The following is a 5,411-nucleotide window of genomic DNA, read 5'->3' as shown; positions in this document are numbered from 1 at the left end:
ATCATTATTTCGATAATCTCGTTGCCCTAAATGTTGAGAGTATAAACAAATATTAAAATAATTTTAGAACTAGTTAAAAACCTCGGAATCCTATCATAATTGCGACATTTTGTAACATGGAATGTAAATGTAGTTTGTAGAGACACCTATTGACTCCGTTCGCTGAGGCAGCTTGCGATGGACAGGGCACGTCGCAGATATTTCTTTATTGGGAAACTCAGTCGCAGATGTCCTTTTGGTGACTGGCCTAAAGCACCTCAGTCGCGGGTAATACGACGTCGGGACTTGCTTGGGAAACTCAGTCGCGGATGTCGTTTTGGCGACTGACCTAAAGCAACTCAGTCGCGGGTAATTCGATGTCAGGACTGGTTTGGAGTAACTCAGTCGCAGATGTTCTTTTGGTGACTGGCCTAAAGCACCTCAGTCGCGGGTAATACGACGTCGGGACTGGCTTGGGAAACTCAGTCGGGGATGTCCTTTTGGTGACTGGCTTAAAGCAAATCAGTCGCGGGTAATTTGACGTCAGAACTGGCTTGGAGGAACTCAGTCACTGATGTCCTTTTGGTGACTGGCCTAAAGCAACTCAGCCGTCGGTAGTTAGACGTCAGGACTGGCTTGTAGAAAACCAGTCGCGGAGCCGGGATCGTGGATTAGCGACTGGCATGGAACAACTCAGTCTTACTGATCACACTTTTTTCACAACTCGGGCACTCGCGGCTTTGACAACTACTCGCTTTCGAACTTTCACAAAACCTTTTCTCCAACTGTGCCCTTTTATAGGCCGTCGAGGAATACCTTCGTTGCTGCTTCGCCGCAGTCTCCTGTGGGGATTTGTTGTTCTTTCTTTACTACTCTTTGGCGGTGGTACTCCAGAACATCGCCTAGCGGATCCTCCGACGTTCCCGTTGTCGCAAGTTGTTTACGCTAAAATATCAACCAAGCACATTGTTGCTGATTGTTTATACCCTCAGCCTTTAGGCTATGAAGGGTATATACACTTTCTGACGGGCAAAATGTGCCTCATCGAAATAATGGTTTTAGACCCCAAGTATGTTTGGACGAAATGTGTTTCAGACAATTTGGAGTCGATTGAGCAATGTCCGTCCGTCTGTCTGTCTGGCTGGAGCGCACGATAACTCTCGAAGGGATGATTCGGTTCAAATTTTGGCTTTCGTAATATTTTGTCCATAATATTTGGTCCATACTTTGCCCATCATGGAGCGTGTACCAGACTTAGATCAGGTTTTAATATGGACTCAATCGGTCCACTCCGTCGGGTACCTCCCACACAAAATTTTGGAAAAGTTCAGTTTAGGAACATCTCTCGAATCGCTTTGGTTTTTGATTTAGCAACTTGTATTCACTGCCCTCCATACGACGGTATAAGTTTCATCAGGGGCAAGTCCATACTTCCTGAGAAAATAGCCTGAAAGTTGCAAAAAACCCCTATGACACCGTGTGAGGAGGTTGGAGGGCAAAATAACTCTCGAACAGGTCTGCCGATTCGGTCCAAAGTTTGGCCTTAGTAATATTTTGTCCAAACATAGTTTAAGTTCGAAGATAAGCCATATCGGTCCACTCCTTCAGGTACCTCCCCCACAAAAGTTCAAAAATGTTCGGAAAAATTGTGCGTACGATAACCCTTGAAGAGAGTGGCCGAATTGGTCCATACTTTACACATCCCAATATATCTACCAGATATAGATCAGGTTCAAATATGGACTATATTTGTCCACTCCATCCGGTACCTCCCACTCAAAATTTCGGATACATGTTCACTTTAAGACCTGCTTTCGAATCACTTTGATTTTTGTTGAAGCAACTTGCATTGCTGCGTCAATTGCGATGGTAAAAGTTGTTTCAGGGGCAAGTTCATACTTCTTGAGCAAACATCCCTGAAGGTCTAAAAAACCCCTATGGTACCATATGTAGTGGATGGAGATCCATTCTTTTTAGTATCTCCTCCGCAAAACTTTTGATATTAAATTCTAATCAACATTTTTGTCCTTACCGTCGCTTGAGAAGATTCCACGATATCCATGTTGTTGTTGGTTGTTTTCGTCGAAATAATAACCAGGCACTTCTTCGCATCGCCTAAGAAGATCCTACTACGTGTCTTTGTTGCTATTGTTGTTGGAAATAACAACCGGTGACGTTGTTACTGGTTGTTACTTCTGCGTGTCGCCTATGAAGATCACACGACGTGTGTTTTGTTGCTGTATGTTTACATCGAAATAAGAACCAAGCACAGTGTTGCTAGTCGTTTACTTCTGCGTAACGCGTCGAAAGATCATACGATATTTGTTTTGTTGTTGGTTGTTTGATGACCACCTAACATTTTTTTTACAAACAACTTACCGTGGTAGGATCGCTGTAAAAAATAAAAAATACAATTCAGTTTACCTTTGTAATGGAAATTCACTATGACGAAATATGTCTCCTGGAAATAAAATATAGACCAACAATTGAATTAGGACATTTTTCACACAAAAGTTCATCCGCTAAGAACTATCCGCTCATTATCCAAAATTGTTGGCATCTTCCTTGACCAAAATTCTTACCTCGTGTAAAAATTTGTCAGTATTAAACTATAACTGTGAACTCTAGCGTGGTTATGTCTACTATACACACAATTAAAACTGTGGAATTTCTGTATACACTAGCCTCTAACTCTTTTATCTGAGCACGTACATCAACATAAAAAAATTCGAGAGAGAGTCTTTCAAAAATAATTCACATGGGCGGAATGTGTCTACCAGGAAAAAATATATAAGATATATGTATATTAAAATTTTTTCAGCCGATAAAAACTTCTGATCATCATGTAAAATTGCAAGTTTCTTTTCTATCATAAGCTCGGACTATGATTGCGACCTACAGATAAGATACAAATTCAGATAAATTTTTTTTTGTGCATTTCACCCCCTAACGATAATCACCAATAACAATAGCGATCTATTCTGATGTAAAACCGACCTCCATACCAAATTTCGTGAAGATCGGTCCCTAATTGCGGCATATAATTTTATTACAATTTATAATGGACAGACGTCGAGATATACGCGCAAATATGGAGAACAAAGGCTGGGGGGTGAAAAATTCATTTTGGCGATGAATGTCGATGAAGGTAATATAATGAACCCGGAAGAACAGTTTTGCCATAGGTCAAACTTCTGAGTTATAGCGAAATGAATTCTTTCTTGACAAACTATACATACCTACATGACAAAAAACCTAACGAAATTTGGTCACGCCATAACTCAAAAGTTTGACCTATGGCACAACTGTCCTTGCAGGTTCATTATATTATCTTCATCGACATTCATCGCCAAAATGAATTTTTCACCCCCCAGCCTTTGATCTCCATATTTACGCGTACTGATATTTTTTCCTAAAAACCAGTTTAAGAAAACGGTTTTTGTTGTTCTAGAACTGCAACTAGGAAAGTTTTCATAAGCGAATTAATTTAATTCGATTGACAACTCTATAAGTTTTTTAATGGTATACATATAAGTTTAATCGGTTACTTAAAACCTGTTCAAAAATCGGTTTTAATGTCGGAATATCCGGTTTAAAAACTGAGATAACCGGATCTATCCTCCAAGAAAATTTGTTATTAACGCGTTCATCATTACATGAGCTATTTGTGGTAAATATTTCAGAAGCACTCCAGATGTCTACATAAGCAATAACCAATTGTTATGCCTACATACCTATACATAACCAATAACGAATATACAGAAAAACAAAACATAGTTTAATTCTGAACCTAGTCCGAATAAATGACAATAATGACAATGAAAACGGGACAAAATCGATTAGTTGTCAAAAAGAACCGAGTCTAAAATTTTCTGAGCAACATTTTTGTAGAATGTTTGGATGCTGAAGAATCTCATCTTGTGGTACTTTCACTACGGTTCAAGAAATAAAGGACGAAAAGGACATGAAAGGGATTGAGTTAGAAGAATGAAATGTTCCACAAAAAGATTCGCCAATCGATTTGACTGCAGACATGTCACATCTAAATTAAGCTACAATAACGCCAAACAGAGATATGGAGCTATTTTCAAAAGTATTATAGGGAAAAAATAAAAAACTTCATTACGCGATATTTCAGAAACTTGACCTATGGCGAAAATTACCTTTTGGGTTCTTAGTATACTCATCAAGGGCTTTCATCTCCAAAAGAAATGTTCCAGCCCCAGAATTTGAGTTCCATTTTATGTCACATTGTAATTGTTGTCTACAAAGAATTCCTTCCCCTTGTCTATAAAAACTCCCTTTCGCTGATCTATAAAGACTTCATCTGCTGCTCTTCAAGGACTCTTTTCGGCTGTTCTACAATAACTGGCCTCTACCCCACTATAAAACCAACCTTCTGCTCACCTATAAGGACTCCCTTTCTTCTACTGATTTCTTTTCACATCCCGAATTTGCTCAACTCGAGTTAGTCACCTTTACCATGTACGACCGGCTGAGGCCTTATATGGTGACTTCACTAAATCTACATTTCCTTGGAATGGTTTTACACTTACTTTCACATTTTGCCAAATTCTAGCCTTACGGCAGGATAAAGGATTACTTTTGGATATGTGTTTGGGCGATTGTGTGTGTGTGTTGAGTGCATGTTATGTTAAACACAAGGATACATTTGCTTTAGTACTTCCCATAATGTTGAGATGTTAAGAGATAAGTGGATGAGAATGAGTTCTGTGTTTGACAGTAATATTGCAGTGCTAATTTGGCCATGTCTATGCTGTGCTAATACAGACTAATGGGTGTATATACCTTGACAGGATCTGAATAAGTACGAGGGGAACTAGAAAAGCCAGACGCCATTTTACATTTTTTTAAGTTTGACAGTTTTTAGCCTAACTAGGCGTTTACAAACAGACAGTATTGTCCAGCCAGTAGCAAAGTTACAAACCATTTTCACCATAACACTCATACTTTTCTCTGTACATATTTAAAAATGTATAAATGTATTGGTGAAAAAGGTTTGTATTTTTGCTATTGTCTGGCTAATACTGTCATTTGTAAACGCCGGGTAAACGTACTCAGGACAGTTTGACATACGATCATGTGTTGTGTTGTTTACAGAATTTACTTGTGAACATTTTCGTCCGACGTGGATAATCACGGCAAGAGTGCATCGATCAAATTAAATATCTGTATATCGATAAAGGACCATCCTATAGCACTATGAACATCTGGTTTAATGAATTAAATAGTGGCTGACACTCGTTAAAAAACGAGGGTTGTGAGGTCGTCGCGATGTGTCAGAAAAAATTATCACCAGCGCGAACGGTTAATGCAAGATCGCTATGTTAAATACCATAAGATAGAGGCATCGACTACAGGACTTGAGCAACGTAGGACGGTTATTCGAAAACAAACAAAAGAAGACGAAT

The sequence above is a fragment of the Musca autumnalis genome, unplaced genomic scaffold (assembly GCF_047663935.1).
Source record: "Musca autumnalis isolate F117 unplaced genomic scaffold, ASM4766393v1 scaffold_1, whole genome shotgun sequence".
NCBI lineage: Eukaryota > Metazoa > Arthropoda > Insecta > Diptera > Muscidae > Musca > Musca autumnalis.
This window is presented reverse-complemented; position numbering follows the sequence as displayed.